Source organism: Cupressus sempervirens, chromosome 3 (genome assembly GCF_028749045.1).
Source record: "Cupressus sempervirens isolate cs-2001-9-10 chromosome 3, ASM2874904v1, whole genome shotgun sequence".
In the NCBI taxonomy this organism is placed as follows: domain Eukaryota; kingdom Viridiplantae; phylum Streptophyta; class Pinopsida; order Cupressales; family Cupressaceae; genus Cupressus; species Cupressus sempervirens.
In genome coordinates, this window is record NC_143120.1 from 39,229,765 (window position 1) to 39,252,262 (window position 22,498).

Below are 22,498 nucleotides of genomic sequence, written 5' to 3' on the forward strand. Positions count from 1 at the left end.
TTGTGTTTTTTTCTCTATATGTATTCTTGTATGTTTCATAATCCTGATAATTACTATGGTGTTTCATATTTTTAGGTCACTAAAATGTAGCAGCTGACAAAAAAATTTGAGGGGAGCAACTCTGAGGAGGATGAGAGCTCAGAAGAAAGCAATGAGGAGCCAAAGGCCAAGAAAGGAATTATGGTAAAAGAACATGCCTTCCTCTACCTATGATCATTTTAATCTATGTTAATTTCTAAAGAGATTCTTCATATTATGAACAAGGTTAGAATTTAAAACCTACGTTTATTTTCTTGTAAATTTTATTGAATTATGTTATAAATTTCATCAAAATTAGAGTGAGTTGTTTGAGTGATCCAATATGTTTTATCTTATGCATTTCTGGAAGAAAACATTCCTTAGTTATTCCTTTTGATTTTGCTTAGATATAATTTTGATCTTGTTGCTTATCAATGGTTGCAATGGTTGTATGTGAGATATGTATTTTCATGTTTGAGATATATTCTTGGATATAGTTGTATTTTTTGCCATTCTTGAAACTTGCCAAAGTAAAATGCTTTTCCAATTTTTAATGGTTTTTTTTTTGACCGTTGCATGCCTAGTCAGTAATGATCTTTCCTTAATTATATTTTTGTAGTAAGTGCTGGGAACAATTATGAAGTTGGAAATATGATTGCAGAGGCCTTGAGTAAAGTTGGTAGGAAGGGTATAACAACCCTTGAAGAAGGAAAAAGTGTAGAAAATAATTTATACATTGTAAATGGAATGCAATTCGACCGTGGATATATTTCCCCATATTTTGTGATAGATAGTGAGAAGATGATAGTAGAGTATGAGAATTATAAGGTAGCTAATATATGTATCAAAATCATTTTTGCCATTTTTAGCCTATTTTAAAAATGAGCACTTATCATTTAGCTATTGTAAGAGAGTGATTGGACATGTATTAGGAATCAGGAAACTTTGTGTAGAAATGAATTTATTTTGTTTTACAACTTGCAGCTCTTTTTGGTTGATAAGAAAATAACAAATGCAAGAGATATGATTGGCATATTGGAAGATGCAATTCAGGGTGGTTATCTTATCTTAATAATTGCTGAAGACATTGAGCAAGAAGCTCTGGCTACCCTTGTCACCAATAGGCTTTGAGGTTCACTAAAGATTACTACTTTAAAAGCTCCTAGATTTGGAGAAAGGAAAAGTCAGTATTTGGATGACATTGCCGTGTTGACTGGAGGTATTATGTAGTAGTATGATTATCAAGTGAACCCTAAATTTTTGTCTCTTAATCATTTATCATGGCAGTTTTCTATCCAATGTTAATTATGTTGGTCATTTTATCATAGGCCATAATGAAGTGGCCTTTTTAATATTTTGAACATGAGTTTAAATTGAGTACAAAAAGTAAGTTGTCAGCTTAGGATTATGTCATTTCAGAGTTCATTCTCCTAAGATGTTATTTAGTAATATAGACAACTATAAACATCTGAACCATGTATTCTAATGTAGGCACTATCATTAGAGATGAAGTGGGGCTGGCCCTTGACACTATTGGGAATGAGGTTTTGGGAACTGCTGCCAAAAGATTCAACAACAATAGTTAGTGATGGAACAACTTAGGAGGCTATTGAGAGAAGAGTTAATCAAATTAGGAGCATGATTGAGGTATGCCTTCTTGTCTGTGTGTGAGTTCTTTAGGCCTTAACATGGACTATCAGTCTTATGCTTTGTAATTAGAGAACTTTAGTTTTATTCTTTATGTTATTTCTCCTTTGTTTGCACCTAGTATCTCATCATTGTTAACACTCTATCTTTTTTTGAGCATATCAATATATTGGCAAAGAATAACTCATTAGAGAATTGTGCTATTGTCAACCTAGCTTGTAGAATGTATTTGAAAATTGAAAATTTTCTTTATTTCTAGGTTTTTGAACAAGATTATGAGAAAGAAAAATTGAATGAAAGGATTGCTAAACTATCTAGGGGAGTTGTAGTTATACAAGTGAAGTTATTGAAATGTGTCTAGTCTTCTGTAGTGTTTCACTGTTAAATACTTCTCTGAGTAATAGATAAATTTTGTCAATGTATATCATTCATTAAGATAGGCTTTATTATACCTATATCATTATGATAATAAATAAGCATGAGCCAAGTTAGGTGATGGATGATAAGAAGTATGATTGATAGGTAGGAGCACAAATAGAGACAGAGTTGAAGGAAAAGAAGTTACGAGTGGAGGATGCTTTGAATGCTACAAAGGTATGGCAATATTCTCTGTAAATAACTTTGTCATTTGATATGAATGTGTAAAACTCCCATGCCAATTCCTATACTAGCAGAAATTAACTATTAAGACATTTGTGTATGGAATGACAAAGTCTTTTGTCTATTATTCTCCAATGGTATAAAGAGGACTAATTCTTTTGTCTACTATCCTTTGATCCTCCTTTGTAGAATGAAAAATTAATTGAAGTTATATTAATTGTATTGGAGCAATTCACTAATTAATTTCTATAAATAGGTAGTTGTTGAAGAGGGCATTGTTGTTGGTGGAGGGTGTGCTCTTTTGAGGCTTGTCACAAAGGTTGATGTTATTAGAGATACACTTGAAAATAAGGAATAGAAGGTAGCTTAATTTTGTGTTTGCTACATGAGCAAGTATGGTTGGCATGGAAGTGGCTTTATAATCCTTAATGGATATGTAGACAATGCTTTGTCATATAAGACTTAGCTCTGCAATGTGTTTGTAACATCTAGCTCTGAAATTTGCTAGTTCTTTGGTGTGTGCTGATTGGTGCAGGTATTGTTAAACAAGCTTTGAGCTTCCTGGTGAAATTAATTGAAAAGAATGTAGGAGTAAATGGAAGTGTCGTGGTTGAAAATGTTATTACAACTCTTGAGAAATTGTTGAATAGAATCAAGTATATTTAAACTCAATTCTTTCGCAATTATTCAATAGAATCTCATTGATTTAAGCTCTTTTTCCTGGGTATGTCCTGTTCAATTTCATTAGAAAACAATCTAAATGCAGACAACTCTTTCTAGTCATTATGAAGCCTATTGAATTTAAGTAAATTGACATTGTACCTAGATGTACAATCTTATTCAATTTCACTGGATGTCGTACTAGATGTGAATAGCTCTTTCTAGTCTTCATGGTAGTAAAATGACAGCCCTATCCTTGTCTTTTTATAGGTCATTTCCAATGATAATCCCAATTATGGATACACTGCTACTATAGGTGGTTATGAAGATTTGATGGCTATAGGAATTATTGATCCAACTAAGTTAAGATGGTATATTCATTTGATATAGTTTATTTTTATTGTTTTAATTTCCTAATCAATGAAATGAATGCAAATTAGTGTCATTTAAGTCCTTGCAAATATCATTTATTAGGATGTTAACTGACTGTGTATTTGCGTAGTGCCCTTGTTATAAAGAAAGAAGGAAAATGCAAGCCTAAGTTGGATGTGATGCCAATTGTCTTAGGCCCTCTACCCTTTGACAATTAAATCTCCACCAATGTTTAGAGCTCTCCACCCTCGTCCAAAGTTCTCCAGCCTCTTTTGCATGTAACTCTCCACAATCAAAACAAATGGGGAATGATTTATGTCATATTTTATTTTTATTCTTTATATATATATATACATATATATATATATATATATATATATATATATATATATATATATATATATATATATATATATATATATATATATATATATATATATAAAATCTACTTCACATTGTGTTGTACCTCTACCATAGGTGTTTGATCCTCAATAGCTTTCATTTCAGCATTTGAACATTCAAGTTTTCAAATTTCATCTTCATTATATAGTCCTTTCCACCGTAAAAACCACTTTGTTACTTCATTAAAATTAGGACTTAAAAAAAGTCAATGATTAAACAAAGCCCATATTCTAGAATCCAAATAATAAAACAATATAAATCACTCAACCCATGCTAACTGACTTAGCTCAAGATCCTATACAAAAATAATGTAGACCAAGAAAAATGGGCAAGAAATTTTAGAAAAAATTAGTCATAGCAGATATTTTTAGAAAGAAACAAGCCATAACCTAGTTAAATTGGTCTAGTTGCTGATTAGTTGGATTGATTACAAATTCTTGTAGAACTATCATCTGACTAGGTACAATAAAATGAACAATTTGCTGTTCCTAGTTAGCAAGATCAAATGCAATTTTCCAAGGTGATAAAATTGTATATGTATATGTATGTATGTATTTATGTACATGTATATGTATGTATGTATGTATGTATATGTATATATGTATGTATGCATATATAGAGAGAGATCTTGTGGATTGTGGAGATTAGTGGAGATCTAGGATTTTGTTGTTATGCCCTTGTGATAGCTGCATTTCATTGCCATGTCCTTGTGATCTCTGTATCTCGTTGTCATGCCCTTGTGATGTTTGTATATGTATGTATGTATGTATAGACATATATACATATGTATATGTATATATATGTGTATATGTATGTATGTATATAAACATGGAGATCTTGGCACAAAAAAAATAAATAAAAAAAATCACTCAACAGGTACCATGGCCACTGGTATTTTCACAAGATTTTAAACATAACTATATAAGGAGTGAATTAAGATGTATATAGGTTAACCTTACATTAACTATAAACTACAACACAAAGGTTGTACTAGGGTATTACAATATTTTAATTATAGAAAATGGCTTGATTCATTCGAGTGGGTTTATGATGGCAAAGAGCTATATTAGGTGAGCAAAGCTCACCAGTGGTTATAGGAATATAGCTACATCAAAAAAATTAGAAACTAGAACTATATATTTGTTAGAGTGAGTAGTTCAAGGGTTTTGATCCCGTGGATACGAGTATGTAGGCAGCCTAGTAGGTGGAATATGCCTCCAGTGTGCAGACAACTTGGACATAGTTAGGTAGCCTTGGACGTAGTTAGGTAAAACTTAACCATGTACATATGTATGTAACTATTCTCTACTTAATAGTGCAATCCACATGTGGGGGGTGGGGGGGCAGTTGAGCTTACACCTTCAAGAATACTTCATTTCCATTATTTGTGCTCTCTAAATCAAAGATATATAACTTTATCAGTTGTAACTATAATTATCAAATAGTACAAACCACAATAGTTTCTTATAATTCTATGGTTATCTTTGTAAGTTTATAAAATTGAAGTTTAAAAATTAATTACATTTATGAACATCTTTATCAAATTTGATATTTCTCTTTTTCTTGACTCACATTCCAAGAATAATTTTTCAAAACACATACTAACTAGTTGGATATTGAGCCAAATAATTGTAAGAATGATTATGCCAAAAGAGCTAAAAAAGTGATTGTGCATGATAATCATCTTTTTACATTCTTTTTGGCATAGTTGTTCTTGCATTTCACGATTTTTGCTGAGAACACAATTCCAAACTAATTAGGTATGTGATAAGACCTGTATCTTGTGATAAGACTTGTTTCTTTATTTAATAATAATTATATAAAAACATAGATTATAATTCTATATTGATTTTTTAATTATTAAATGCAAGTATACCACATAGACAGTTCCTGTATGTAATCTTTCTTGACCTAAGTGCATTATGAAATCTTTTAGAAGTGTTTGACATTGTGACCAAAGAGATTCCTGAATTGATATTTCTTACCTCGAGAATGCCACAACTCAGAGATTAATCAAAATATTTCATTATGAATGTGCATTGCAAGTTGACAACAAACATCAACTATTTGAGGGAGAAAAGATTATACAAATTATAAAAAGCTACCTTATCAAAATTAAGATTATAAGAGCTCAGATATAAACAAGAACATATAGATAAATTAAGAAATTTTAGATGTTTTTGATCTCATAAAACATCAATCAATGTGGATTAAGTGAAATAGGTGGTCAATATTTTATCCACATTCTAATTGTTGATGCCCATTTAATTTACTAGCGTTGAAAACTACTTTCCCAGCCGAAAATAGGAACTCTGCTCATTCCCTCCTTTTTCTACCAATTTTAAGCACAATATAAAACTTTCTACAATATTGCTTTGAATGCTTAGTTAAGATGCATCTAATTTGCCCCCAAAGAAGAAATCCCATTAGATAATTTGTTTCCTAATAAGCTGAGACAAAGTTTTGACAATGTAGGAACAAATGATATTTTCAACGACATGGAAAAATTGAGCTGATTTTTATTTGGTTTTGGCTAATACAAAATTTTATTTCAAATCTATTTTTTTTCTAAATGCCATGATTTCTAATGAGAAAATCTAGCTGAAATATCATATAGAAATTTTAGAATATATGTAATTTTGTTAAGGAAAAATTTGTTCAACTTTTTAAAGAGTATCTCTATTTAATGATTTCTTTCTTTTGCAATGGGGTTTGAAATATGTTTACTTTTCTGCACCTCTTAATTATAACTATGTTTTCTATGTGCTCAAGAAATACAAGTTTTTGAAATTCCAATTTGACTTCAATTAGATTAAGGAAAATTAGCTAAAATAGGGTATTAACAATGTAGGAAAATGTTGAGAAACTTAGTGGACCATATTATTAATTGTTCTATGTTTTCTAGTAAATTTAACTACGATGTCTTGATCTAGCAGACTTGGTATTTTATGCCTATCTTATTAAAGGTTTAAAAGAATTGCAGATAAATAATTTGATTTAAGTTTTGCGGGTTTTGAATTGTATTGTCATGCTCTCCCATGAGGATCCCAAGTATCTATTGCTACTGTTAATTTGGTCTAGTTGCTGATAAGCTAGGTTGATTATAAATTTCTGTAGAACTATCATCAGATTAGGTACAATAAAATGAACAATCAACTATTCCCAGCTAGCAAGATCAAATATAGTTTTCCAAGGTGATAAAATTGCATATGCAGATGCATCACTTGAATTCCAGGCATGAAGCACATTCCCCAATTTATAAAGTATGGTAGGATAGAAAGGTTCCATACACTAGCCCAACAATGGAAGCCAAGGATGTAACCATGCATATATTGGCACTCTCTCCTTGTGAGGATCCCGAGTATCTAATGTCATTGTTAATTTGGGCATCACTATATGATCCAGAATGTAATGAAGTACTGTAGCTAGTAGTAACTTCTCCCATGTCTCCAAAAAACATATCATAGGTTCAAGGTTCCTTGGCTCCCAAGAATTTGTAGCAGCTATTCTCACTACTAGAGGAATAACTATAGTTAAGAGTTGAGTGTAAGGAGTTGAAGAAGCAAGTTATGCTTTTTTGTAAATCCCATAATCATGAGGCTCATTCCCTTGTAGAAGCCATAACCTAATTAAATATATGTACATATACAAGCCATAACCCAATTAAATGGGTCTAATTGCTGATTACCTGGGTTGATTACAAATTCTAGTAGAATTGTCATTATATTAGGTACAATAAAATGAGCAATCAACATTATTTTTGTGCAAGATCTCAAGCTAAGTTACTTAGCATAGGTTGAATGAGTTTTATTGTTTAATTATTTGGATTTTGGAATATATATGTAGCTGGATCAATTTTTCTGTTGTGCTAAAATGTAATAAGCACCTTAAAAAAGATCTCTCTGTATACATACGTACATACATACATACATGTATATGTATGTATGTGTGTGTGTGTGTGTGTATATATATATATATATATGTATATATGTATGTATGTATGTATGCTTGTATGTATGTATTTATGTATGTATGTATGTATGTATGTATATATCATGTGGAGATCTAGGATTTTATTGATGTGCCCTTGTGATAGCTACATTTTGTTTTTGTGCCCTCGTGATCTCTGCATCTCATTGTCATGCCCTTTTGATCTCTGCATTTCATTCATTTTATTGTACCTAATATGATGATAGTTCTATAGGAATTTTTGGTCATGCCCTTGCAATCTCTTCATCCCAAGTATCTATTGTTGTTGTTAATTTGGGCATCACTATATGATCCAGAATGTTATGAAGTGCTAAAGCCTGTAGTAACTTCTTCCATGTCTCTAGAAAACATAGCATAGGTTTAGGGTCCCTTGGCTCCAAGGAATTTGTAGCATCTATTCTCACTACTAGAAGAATAACTTCAGTGAAGAATAGAGTGTAAGGAGTTGAAGAAGTAAGTTCTTCTTCTATGTAAATTTTGTAATCATGAGGCTCATTCCCTTGTAGAAACCATTACCCAGTTAAATATACGTATATATCAACCTAGCTAATCAACAACTAGACCCATTTAATTGGGTTATGGCTTGTTTCTTTCTAAAAATATTTGCTATGATATGTTTTTGTAAAATTTCCTGCAAACTTTGCCCATTTTTCCTGGTCTACATTATTTTTGTGGAGGATCTTGAGGTAAGTCACTTAGCACCTTAAAAAAGATCTCTCTATATACACATACATGCATACATGTATGCATTTATATATGTATGTATGTATGTATGTATATATGTATGTGCCCTTGTGATCTCTGTATATGTATGTATGTATGTATATAAATAGAGAAATCTTGGAACAACTATAAAAACAATAAAAATCTCTCAACAAGTAGCATGGCCATAGATGCAATGGCAATGCCTATTGGTAAGTAGATTCCTATTTCTCTCTCTCATTTTTCATGTGTTTATTTCACTTGAACTATTATTTCTTATGGGGCATTTTCTAATATTGGATTCATTTTATGCACAAGGTGATAAGGACATTCCTAGATGTACTCATGTGATCAATTACCCATGAAAAATGAAGATGGACTTCAATTGAGAGTAGCAAGATGTGATAAGGACATTCTAAGTACTTTAAAGATTAATACTTTCTTAAATATTTTAGATGTTAATAAAGAATTTAGATATTGGGCAGGGGGGAGGGGGGAATGAGCTTCCACCTTCATGTGGTTGGCCCTGATTAGTAGAGAATATTAAACTATTATCAAAACCAAGTGAAGCTCAACAATAACCTATGATTGTATGACAACTAATTGTGTGAATCTCTTGGTTTCAAGAAATATAGGACACCATAGTTCAATATGCAATATCAATTCATGTCCATACGACATTAAGCAGAGCTGAAAAATGCAATAGGTTTGCATTTTTGTTAGAGGTCTTTAATTAGGTATCTTAAGTTATAGACCATCATGAACATTGTTCATGATGATGGTCTATAGTTTTAAAAACTTAATATACCTATTAAATAAATGTAATCATGTTGTGTTTTATTAGCTCCACCTATTGTCCATGCATTTGAATGCAGCTGCACATGCATTCTTGATTGAGAGTGGCAAAATCTTATTTTGGATGTGATGGCAAAATGACGTGCACTGAAAGATGGGAAAATTATGTCACTTTTGAGGGTTTGGAACCTTGATTAGTATAGAATATTAAACTATTCTCAAAACCAAGTGAAGCTCAATATTAACCTATGATTGCATCATAGCTATTCAATAGTTGCCGCCAATTTTTTATTATTAATACAACATGACATTACAATTGTGACAACTAGTCATCAATCACATAGCGTTCCTGCAACATGCCCATCCCAATTGCAATAGAGGTTTTTGATAGCTTGCTATGACACCCATAGCATTTTTGTCACATAGATATCACAATTACGATGGTGTCTTTGATAGATTTTTGTCACAATTCATATAGAGAAAATGAATGGTTTACTAGAATGGTAGCTCAATTTATGACACCTATATCCATCACAATTGTGATGGTAACCCTTATCATTGCAACTTGTGACAAAAAAAGTTTGACACCCATCCAACATGAGCCAATTCTGATTGATGTTGGTTGAATGGCGAGTTACTGTCATAATTGCGATGACTTTTCGTCACAATTTGGGCCCAAATGTAGTAATGCAAGGACTATTATTTAATATTGAATTACATTTTTTTTCCTTGTTTGCATGACAACTTTGCATCTCCATGCCTCTTTATTGATTTTAATGATTAAATCTCATGAGATTTTATTTCTTACAACTAGGTTCATTTGTTTTGCCCTTCCTGTCACTTCATTACAATAGCTTGTATTTCATGATTAGTGTTGGAATATTCAAATATGGAAAGAGTACTTATGAGAGGGGAGAGGGGGGGGGGGGGGGGTGATGAATCATAAGTATCACACTTTAGTCAATAAAACTTTTAACTTAAAGTAAATTGCATGCATGCAAATACATCAAATAAACATGTAACAAAACACATGCATCAATAACACTTAACACTGGAATTTGGTAACCCAGAAACCCTCCACGAATAAGAAGGTAAAATTGGGGTGGGGATGATACCACAAAAATTTACTGCAGCAATATTGTTCAACCACTTCTGATGGTTTGCCCTGTTAAAGGCCTGCCCTGTTAAAGGCTTTACACTGTATTAATAGTGACCTAGTTAAAGGATTTACAAACACTTAACATGAAGTGTCACCCTGTTAAAGGATTTTAATCACCTAATCAAAAGGATCTTACAAAATAGCTGTAAAGCTAACCTATCACCATAGGATTTTCATTCTAATACAATCGATAGAGAGTATTAGATTCAATAAACCTGATAGATTACAATCCTTGATTGCTGAATGCAGGCTCCTTTTCTGCCTTCTCTTGATCTTGATCCTTTGTGATCTGATAACTCTTGCTTCTGAAAACAGATTTCCTTCTGCACCCTTGTATGTCCTCCCATCTATTTACAATAAAATTTTGTCTTCCTTATAAAGAATTCAAAGACTTAGGGTTTGATTTGGATCTACAATCGATATTGAATCTCAATTTCTCACTCAATACTTATCTTTTACTAATTGATTGCATGCCTTTATCATTTTCTTATTGGCTGCATGTGAATTGCACAGGAAAAATAAAAGATTCAATTTTATCATTGAATCCCTTGAAGTTTACCTTATGTCGGCTGCAAAAACTGTTTGCATCATAGTTTGAGCAATTTCAAACTTTTATGCTGATTTACTGAGTTACTCGGCTCCTGAAGTATTGCTGATACTCGGCACATGCTATTTCATGGATAGCTCGGCACCTAAACAAAACTATATCACTTGGTACGTGTTACACTCGGCACTTGTTAACACTCGGCACCTATTATACTCAGCACTTGTTAACACTCGACACCTGTTATACTCGACACTTGTTAACACTCGGCACTTGTTAACACTCGACACCTGTTATACTTGGCACTTGTTATAGCTCGGCACTTTGTTATAGCTCGACACTTTATCTTACTCGGCACTTACTTTTGATCTTGGTTAAGTGTATTGACACTTAGTTGTCAAATTTATTCTTTAAGCTAACAATTAGATTTAGTTCTGATATTCATCTATTGCTGCTTTGTGCAACTTGAATCCACCTTGGGTTGGGGTTTAAACTTCAAGTTAGATTCAAGTTATACCTAAACTCTTTAAAAGGCACTTATAAATAGTTTTCAAGGGGTTCTTCTCTATTCTTATCTATTTTGTATTTTGTAGTAGCATTATGCTCTGCAATTTTTGCCTTCCATTAATGAAAAAACCTTGTTCTTACCTATTCTAGCCATTCCTTAATTTGTGCATGTTTATTGCCTTGTTGTAAATGCTTCCTTTTCATGTTTTTTAGATTTACATGTTGTGTTAAGTTGTTGATAGTTGTTGCTTAGTGAAGACCCTCTTCCTTTCAGTATTTCATCATTCTCAAACCTACATGTGATTCCTTAGAAGATATATTGGAGTCCAGTTAGTGTATTTTGGTGCTTTCATTTATGTGTAGTGTAGTTATGGGTAGGGTTGTAACCATATTTCTATCTTGGTGCATCACCACTTTTCCCTTTCTACAATTTCTTTTAGTTCTCCTTCTCCCTTTTCCTTCCCAATAGTAGTTTAGGTGCATCCTAATAGTGAGGAAGCTGACCTTCTTTAGAGATTCAACCTCAAAGTGTAAGTCCCACTCTTGAAGGTCATTTCCATGTTACATAAGGTCACTTGAGGGTCATACCTCAAGCAAGGGTGTAGAATTTTGTGTCAATAGAGACCTAGAAATTGCTTATATACTAATGAAGAAGAGTAATTTGATGAAAAAGGTCAGAGTGAAAGTGATGATGAGCTAGGAATTTTAGCTATTAAGGAAGATGATCTTGATAGAGAAATTAATGAAGAAAAGTCTCTAGTTTCCCAAGCTAAAAATAAATCTAATTGGATAGTAGATAGTGGTTGTTTACATCACATGACTAGTGATATGAATAGGTTTTTTAAATTCATAAACTATGATGGAGGTATTATTAGAGTTGGTAACAATGCAACCTATCATATTATAGGGATTGGATCAATTACTTTAGATGGAAAGACTAACACTGATGATGTTTATTTTTTTGATGGATTAAAGCATAACTTGTTGAGTGTTGGATAGTTGATGGACAAAGGGTATCAATTACAATTCATAGAAAAGACTAGCACTATCAAAGATAAGGATGGTAAGATTATTAGAACTGGAACTAGGTCTATAGGTAATGTATTTCAATTGAATCCCACTGAAATGGAATGTTTTGTTGCTAATGTGGATAACAGTTGGTTATGGCATAGGAGATTTTGTCATATAAACTTTGATAATATTATGAAAGTTAGTAGCATTTTTGTAGTCAGAGATTTGCCTAATATAATAAAGCCTACTAATGTTGTTTGCAAAGAATGTATTTTCACTAAATAGAAGAAGGTATCTTTTCCTAGCAAGTAGTTCACAATCACACATAAGCTAGAGATTGTTTACATAGATTTGAGTGGTCCCTCTAGAACAAGAGGTTTCTATGTTGAAAAAAATTTCATGATTTTTGTTGATGATTTCACTAGAATGATGTGGGTAGCATTTCTTAAAGAGAAGTATGAAGCTTTTCAGAAATTTAAGATTTTTAAGAATAGAGTTGAGAATGAATCTAATCCTAAGATAAAATGTTTGAGATCAGAAAGAGGAGGAGAATTCACCTCTAGAGAGTTTAATATGTTTTGTGAAGAGAATGGAATCAAGAGACAATTATCTCTACCTAGGACACCTGAATAGAATAGGACTGCAGAAGGAAGAAATAGATTAGTAGAAGAGGTAGCAAGAGTGATGTTGTTTGAGAATGATGTATCCAAGACATTTTGGAGAGAAACAATCAATAACGTAGCATACACTATGAAAAAAGTAAAGATCATAAAAGGTATGAGCAAGACCCCTTATGAATTATGGTTTGGTCATTCACCATCAGTTAAGTATTTGAAAATATTTGGAAGCGAGTGTTATATTAAGAGATATGATGAAGGTATGTTTCTTGGCTATTCATTGAAAAACAAGGCATACATATGTTTTAATCATAGAAATAAGATAATAGTTGAATGTGAAAATGTAAAGATAGATGAAAAATTTGGAACTAAGGAAAATATGTTAGATTAGAATTTAGATGAAGAAGAAGATAATTTTGGAATTGTTAGACAAAATGTGGAAGTTTTCTTTGAGACTAACAATGATCTGCAAAATTGTGTACAAATTATTGAGCAAAGAGGAGAGAGATCTAAACCTAGAGATGATATAAGAGTTGAGATGTCAACTCCTACCCCTAATAGGAATTTGACAAAGAATCACCCTCCATAGAAGATAATTGGAAGCAAAGACAAAGGTGTGATAACAAGAAATAAAGTTAATGAGGAAATATGTTTGATTTCTCAAGCTGAATCTAAAAGAGAAAATTAAGCATGAAAAAAAATCATTGGATTCAAGCAATGAAGGAAGAATTATATTAGATTATGAAGAATGAAACATGGGAGTTAGTTCCTAGACCTAAAGACAAGAATGTGATAGGAGCCAAATGGGTATTCAGAAATAAGGTGAATAAACATGGTGAAGTTGTGAGAAACAAGACCAAACTTGTATGTAAAGTTTACTCATAGAAAGAAGGCATAGACTATGAGGAGACATATGCCCCTATAGCTAGAATGGAAGTAGGAATAATTTTATTGGCTTATGTAGCAAATAAGAAGTTCAAAGTACATAAGATGGATGTTAAATCAGCTTTCCTAAATGGAGAACTTGAAGAAGAGGTATATATTGAGCAGCATGAAGGTTTTCCTCTAATAGAAGACAAAGATATGGTATGTATACTAAAGAAATCTCTATATGGACTGAAGCGAGCACCTAGAACTTAGTATGCAAGGTTGGACAACTATTTGGCAAAACTTGGATTTGCTAAAGGTATGACATATAGTAATTTGTATTTGAAAGAAATTGAGAATGGTTTGTTGATAGTAGTAATATTTGTTGATGATATCATATTTTGAGGTAATGATGAAGCAAGTGATAAATTTTCTGAAGAGATGAAGAATGAGTTTGAAATGAGTATGATACGAGAAATGAAGTTTTTCCTCAGATTGCAGATTTTGTAGAACAATGATGGTATTTTCATTTCACAAGCTAAGTACTTGAAAGACTTGTTGAAAATATTTGGATTGGAAAGTTTTAAAGCTATTGGTACACTTATGATAACTAGTCACAAGTTATCCAGTAAGGATGAGACACCTACAATTAAGAAAAAGAAGTACAGATCCATGATTGGAGATTTGCAGTATCTGACTCACACCAGATCGAATATAGAAAATGCAATTGGGATTGTAGCTAGATTTCAAGCTGATCCTAAGGAGTATCATTATGCAATAGTAAAGAGGATATTTAGATATTTGAAAGGAACATCTGACTATGGAATTTGGTATGATAGATGGAGTGATTTCACTCTATGTGCATATACTATTGTAGATTGGGAAGACAGTATGGATGACAAAAAGAGCACCAATGGTGGAGCATTCATTCTTGGAGGAAGATTAGTTTCTTGGCTCAACAAGAAATAAGTTTGTATTTCACAAAGTATGGCTGAAGAAGAGTCTATTGTAGTAGCAAAAAATTGTAATCGAGTGATGTGGATGAAACAAATGTTGAAGGATATCAAGTTTGAGTTTGTAGAACCTGTTATCATATACTGTGATAACACAAGTACAATGAGTATGTCTAAGCATCTTGTATTACATTCTGAGACTAAGCATATATCTATTAAGTATCATGTCTTGGGAGAGAAGGGAACATAAAAGGATATTAGATTGGAATATGTGAGTACTAAAGATTAGATTGCACATATCTTTGTGAAGTCCTCACCTAAAGATACATTTGAGTACTTGAGAGGTATGCTTGGGGTTATGCCCCTACCTACTTTTGAGTAGATGATGTAGATATTGCATTAGTCCAGTGGTACATAGCACTATTGTTAGACTGGAATGTTGATGCTTCCCATATGGGGGAGTATCTGTGATGAGCTTAGTCATTAAGGACTCTTGAATTTGGCCTTGAATAATGTCTTTGGACACTTGAGATGGTTGAAGACTTGGAGTAGTAAATTGACATAATGAGGCCTTTTTTCATTGATGTCAATGGGGGAGAATATGCGTGAAAAACATCTTTGAAGTATCTATGAGGAGAAGAGTGCATGGAACTCTCTACTTTATTAGGGAGATTCAGAAAGATTTATGTAAAGAAGGAGGACTACCTTGTTAGAATATATAGTCCACTAATATAACCAAGAGGGTGGGGGGTGAATCAGTTATCCAACTACCATCACATACATTAACCTTAAACAAACTTAACCATGTGATTAATATAAATTGAAACCACAACAAGATACTCATACACAATTAACACCATATATGTTAACTAGGAAAACTATTAATCAGAGGGAAAACCCTAGTGGGGATGGTACCTACAAGATGATGTACTGATATAAATATTCCTTGTTAGAGGATAGACCTTGTTAGGAGTTTGTTACAACATTTAGTACATATGAGTCCCTGTTAGGAGACTTTGAATCCTTGTTAGGAGATTCCAACCCTTTAAGGAGTTGTACTAACCTTGTTAGGAGTTATGGAAGACATCTGGACCCTGATGTAGGAGCATCTTGGGTTGTAATACTATCCTACATGTTTTTAGTTTTCCTAGTTTCTGCTAAGTTGCAATGTCTTGCATTGTCGAGTTTCCAATGGGTACCGAGCATTTAGTGGATGCTGAGCTTCTTAGTTGATGCTGAGTTCATAGTTGCTACCATGTGTTCTTTGGTTACCAAGTCATCCTTTGGATGCCAAGTTCATATGACTACCAAGTTTGTGTGGTTGCCAAGTTCATGTGGTTGCCGAGTTCATGTGGTTGCCAAGTTTCTTTGGATGCTGAGTGTCAGTAATTCATGGAGCCTTCATTTTCCAAGTTGTTTGTGTGCAGTTTCCTATTGAGGCTAACCTTTGCATTTGATTTAATGTTAGATATCTATTGTGAGCCGAATTTTTATGAGAGTTTATTTAGTTGTATTTGCAACAGGCTAACTTATGGCCATGCATGTATTTAAGAGACGTTGGTAAGAGTCTTTGGAGAGAACTTAGATTGAGGAGAAAAATGCAAAGTTAGATCATTGAAGATTGTAATTAAATTGATACATAGCCATAACCTAGAAGGCCTTACAATTGGGCATGTAATAGATCTTTGAATGTATATATGAATGAAGGCATTTTCTCCCTCTATCTCCTAAGTTGTTTGTTTAGCTATTTCTACTATGTTGACTCTAAGTGGGCAGTTTGAATAGCTGGGTGTGCCTTTTCCCTTAGTTATTCATATTTCCTTGTGCTAGGTGGTATCAGAGTTGAGGTTCATCCTTGTGGAGAGTGGATTATGTAGAACCTTAAGTAAATTTGGTTATGGGGTAGCAGATTTGAGGATTTGACCTACAACTTGTAGAGGGTTACAATCTTGCAAAAACTTGATTTGTAAATATGGTTCAAGGTAGAGGAAATGTTGATAATGCAATATTGGATATATTGAGGAAAATTTTAACTAGATTAGATGCTATAGAGACCACCTAGAGGAGAGGAGCACATCTTGATGATGAAGTAGTAGCAGCAAACCCTAATCTAAAACCTAAAGAAGATCAAGATGAAGCAAGGTTATTGAGAGTATTGTCTAGAGAAAATTCAAAGCCTGCTATAGAAGTTGTTTCTTATGATGGGAAATTGGACACCAATGATGTGCTAGATTGGATCTCTAAAATGGAGAATTTATTTGAGTATGAAAAAACTCTTGATAATAGGATGGTGAGGATTTTAGTTACAAGATTGAAAGGACACACCTCGTTGTGGTGGAAGCATTTACAAATTGATAGACAAAGGAGATGAACTTGGGTGAAAATGGAAAACAAGATAAAGAACAAATTCCTTCTTCTTGATTACCAAGTTAGCTTGTTGAGAAATATGCAAAATTTAAGAGAAAGAGACATGATTGTGAAGGAGTATACTGAGGAATTCTATAGATTGGACATCAACTCTGGACATGTGGATGATGATTTTGAGAAAATTGTAAGGTATATAAATGGATTGAGATCTAGAATTCAAGATGAGATAAGTTTGTAAATTTGGAAAGTGTGGAAGAAGCATACCAATAACCCTTGAAGGCTGAGGAGATCTTGAAAAAAAGGCATGAACAAAGACAAAGAGGAAGAGGTGGTAGATTCCAGAGAGCCAGAGGTAGATTTTATGGAGAAGGTGGTAGATCTGACAATTTTGTGCAAGATAAAGGGAAATTCGAATGGAAAAGTGATGATAAAAATAAGAATGAATGGAAAGGAGGTAATTCTTATCGAGGGGGTACTAGTTCTTATAGAGGAAGAGGTAATTCTTATTCTAGAGGTGGTTTTCATGGTAATTGTTTTAGATGTGGTAAAGAAGGGCATAGATCCTTTGAGTGTAGATCTTATGAATGTGGTCAAGGTAACATAAATGTTATAATTCAAGGAGACATTGAGGGTTCACCAAGTGGACCTAAGGCTAGTGAAAATTTGATGGTAAGAAGAACCTTATGTAATAAGGGAAGTGATGAGGAACCTGTCCTAAGGAAAAGTCTTTTCAAAACCAGATGTAAGATGGCTGAAAAATGTTGCAATGTAATCATCAATAGTGGAAGTTTGACAAATTTGACTTTAGAAGAGTTGGTTACAAATTTGCAGTTGCAAAGGTTGAAGCATCCTAAACCCTATCATGTTTCATGGATCAAATATGAGCATAAGATATTGGTAAGTGAGCAATACCTTGTGAAGTTCAAGATTGGACATTATTTTGATGAAGTTTTGTGTGATATTATTCCTATGGATTATTGTCATATTTTGTTGGGTAGACCTTGGCAATATAGTAGCTATGCTATACATAATGGAAGGTTGAATCAATATACTATTTGGGTGAATGAGAAGAAGCAAATATTGCTACCTTTGATTGAAAGTCCAGATGAGGTTAATTGTACTATTATGAGAATTTTCATGGTTAATGGGAGACAATTTGAAAAGGAAATAAAAAAGAATCAAGAATGTTTTTCTATAATTCCTAGGAAGCCAAGTTGTGCCAATAGAGATCGAGTAATACAAAATAGTGGTGATCGAGCAACAAAAGCTGATAGAAGTTGAGTACCAGTAGAAATTAAAAATTTGCTAAATGAATATAAGAATATTGTTACACAAGATATGCCTAATGGTTTACCTCCAATGAGAAGTATAAGTCATTGTATGGATCTGATTCTTGGAGCTAGTTTATTGAATAAAGCACCATATAGATTAACACCTACAAAGAATGAAGAATTTAATAGAGAAGTGCATGAGTTGTTGTAGAAAGGTTTGATCAAAGATTGTTTGAGTCCATGTGCTGTACCTGTCGTATTAGCACCTAAAAAAATGGAGAATGGATAATGTGTATTGATTACATAGCTATTAACAAGATCATAGTGAAATATAGGTTTCCTATGCCGAGGATGGATGACATAATGGATTGTTTTAGTGGAGCAAAGTATTTTACCAATATTGATTTAAAGAGTGGTTATCATTAGATCAGAATTAGAGAAGGTGATAAGTGGACGATTTCTTTTAAGACAAAAGATGGTTTGTATGAATGGTTAGTTATGCCTTTTGGTTTGACTAATGCACCTAGTACTTTCATGAGGTTGATGAAGTTCTGAAAAGATTCTTGGGTAAGTTTGTGATTGTTTATTTGGATGACATTATGATATTTAGTAAGATTAATGAAGAACATCTTGAACATGTTAGAAAAGTATTGTAGATATTGAAAGAGGAGAAGTTGATGATTAATCTGAAAAAAGTGTTCTTTTATGCAATAAGAGATTTTGTATTTGGTATTTGTGATTTTAGCTGATGGTTTGAAGATGGATCCTAAGAAGGTAAAAAATAATTTTGGAATGGCCTACACCTAAGAATGTGGGTGAGGTTAGATCATTTCATGGTTTGGCTAGTTTTTACAGGAAGTTTATAAGAAATTTTAGTACTATTTGTAATGCTATGATTGAGATAATGAGAGGAGATGAAAAGGAATTCACGTGGACACATGGAGCTAATAAGAGTTTTGAGACTTGGAAATAAAAGGTTGCTGAATTGCCTATACTAGATTTGCCTAATTTTAATAAGGTATTTCAAGTTGAATTTGATGCAAGTGGTTGTGCAATAGGAGCTATATTGAGTCAAAAAGGTAAACCTATTGCTTTCTTTAATGAAAAGTTGAATGATGCAAAAATGAAATATTCTATATATGATCAGTAATTTTATGCTATTGTTCAAGCCTTGAAGAAGTGGAGACATTATTTGATTCCTAAGAATTTTGTGTTGTATATTGATCATAAAGATTTATAGTACTTGGGAAGTCAACGTAAATTGAATCAGAGACATATGAAGTGGGTTGAGTATTTACAAAGTTTTACATTTGTGATTGAGCATAAGAGTGGAGTTACTAATAGAGTTGTTGATGCATTGAGTAGAAGATGTTCTTTGTTGACCGAAATGAAGGTTGAAGTTCTTGGTTTTGATGACATGAAAGATTTGTATGATACCGACCTTGATTTTTCTAAGGTGTGAAGAGAGTATAGAGCACAAAATCTAATAGATCACAACAGTAAGTATGATGTATATTTGATTCAAGAAGGTATGTTGTTCAAAGGTATTCAATTATGTATCCCTAGAAGTTCCATGAGAGTTAATTTGACTAATGAAAAACATAGTGGTGGATTGGTTGGACATTTTTGAATTGATAAGACATTGAGTTTGCTGAAGGATAAGTAAAATTGACCACATATGTATAAGGATGTTTAGAAATTTGTAAGGAGTTATGGAGTTTGTCAAGTTGCAAAAGGAGTGAGTCATAATACTAGTTTGTATACATCTATTCCTATTCCTGAGAAACCTCGGAGTGACATTAGCATGGATTTTGTTCTTGGATTGTCTAAGATGGTGAAGGGGTATGATTCTATATTTTTTGTTGTGGATAGATTTTCTAAGATGGCTCATTTTATACCTTGTAAGAAGACATCAGATGTTGAGCATATTGCTAAAATTTTCTTCAAAGAAATTGTAAGATTGCGTGGTTTACCAAGAAGCATTATTTTTGACAGAGACAGTAAGTTTGTTGGTTATTTTTGGAAGACTTTGTGGAAGAAGATGGGTACTGAGTTGAAGTTTAGTTCTACATTGCATCCAAAGATAGATGGATAGACAAATGTTGTGAATAGAAGCTTGGGTAACTTTTTAAGATGTTTTTTTGGAGATAAGCCAAGTAATTGGGAAGTAGTGTTGGCATAAGCTAAGTTTGCATATAATAATTCTATGAATAGGAGTATAGGAAAGACACTTTTTGATATTATTATAGGAATGTAGCCTAGAGGAGTATTAGATTTGAGGGATGTTGTTGGTGAAGAGAAGATAAGTGCTATAGAGGAAGAATTTTCTAATTTTATGGAGTATTTGCATAAAGAAGTAAAATTGAGAACGAAACAAAAAAATCAAAAGTATAAGGAGAATGCTAACAAGTCTAGAAGACATCATATGTTTGAAGTTGGTGATGATGTGATAGTTCATTTGAAGAAAGGAAGATTTCTTGTTGGAATATATAGTAAGTTAAAGATGAAGAAGTTTGGACCTTGTAAGATCCTGAAGAAGTTTGACAATGGTAATGCATATAAAGTTGAGTTACCTGATGACATGGATATATCTTCTATATTCAATGTTGTTTATTTATACAAATATCATGAGTCAAAAGATGAAGTGGATGTATCTGATGATTATCCTAAGAAGAATATTGAAGAAGTTGAACATATATTAGAGCAGAGACTTACTAAGAGTACAAGAGGAAAAGACCACTATGAGTATTTGGTAAAATGGAAAAATAGACCTAGTGAAGATGCTAAATGTATTTCTCAATCTAAGTTGCATTCAACTCAATTTGTGACACTTTCATGATTTAGGAGAATCATTTCTTTCTACCATAGTTGTCTGATGTAGGAGCATCTTGGGTTGTACTACTATCCTGCATGTTTTTAGTTTTCCTAGTTTCTGCCAAGTTGCAATGTCTTGCATTGCCGAGCTCCTAGTGGGTGCTGAACATTTAGTGGATGTCGATCTTCCTAGTTGATGCCAAGTTCATAGTTGCTATTGAGTGTTCTTTGGTTTCCAAGTCATCCTTTGGATGTTGAGTTTGTTTGGTTGCCGAGTTCGTGTGGTTTTCGAGTTTGTGTGGTTGCCAAGTTTGTTTGGATGTCAAGTGTCATTAATTCATGGAGCCTTCATTTGTCAAGTTGTCTATGTGCAATTTCCTATTGTGGCTGACCTTTGCATTTAATTTAATGTCAAATATCTATTGTGAACCAACTTGTGGCTTAGCCTAGCATTTAGTATGATAGTTTATTTAGTTGTATTTGCAACAGGCTGACTTGTGGTTGTGTATATATTTAAGAGACCTTGGTTACAATCTTTGGAGAGAACATACATTGAGTAGGATCAGAATGTAAAGTTGGATCATTGAATATTGTAATTAAATTAATACATGGCCATAAGCTATAAAGCCTTACAACTAGGCTTGTAATAGATCTTTGAATGCATATATGAATGAAGGCATTTTCTCCCTCTATATGCTGAGTTTTTTATTTTGTTATTTCTGTTGTGTTGACTTTAAGTAGGTAGTTTGAATAGCTGGATGTGCTTTTGGCCCTAGTTCTTTGTATTTCCCTATGTCAGACCCACTACCCAAACTGCTTTAAGGTTAAGATCAAAGAACCCACTATCCAAATGGTCTCTATATTATTCCTTGTAGAATAATAGAACTAAAATGTACTTCCTTCCTTTATCTCTGTCTAGTCAACCAGACTTATGCTCCTTCACATCTTGTAACCATATCTCATATTGCATGTTGAATGATCCCTTGGATCTCTTACATGGATTTAGCAAGCATTCTTCTCCTTCTTACATTGAGCACTAATACTTCACATTCCACTTGATCCTCTAAATTCAAGTCTCATTATAAACAAAGAAAACAACTTTCCTTTATACTGTATCTTCATAATAATTCCTTGAGTTGGCCTTGAGGCTTTCCCAATTAATTAAAAATAAGATAATTAATTAATTCATAATTACAACAACA

General features: G+C 32.8%; 1 pseudogene; it reads left to right on the top strand.

Annotated features, from left to right (window-relative positions):
- Positions 1-452: 452 nt before the first annotated feature.
- Positions 453-22,498, top strand: part of LOC149564680 (chaperonin 60 subunit beta 2, chloroplastic-like) — a 108,785-nt pseudogene continuing 86,739 nt past the window's right edge.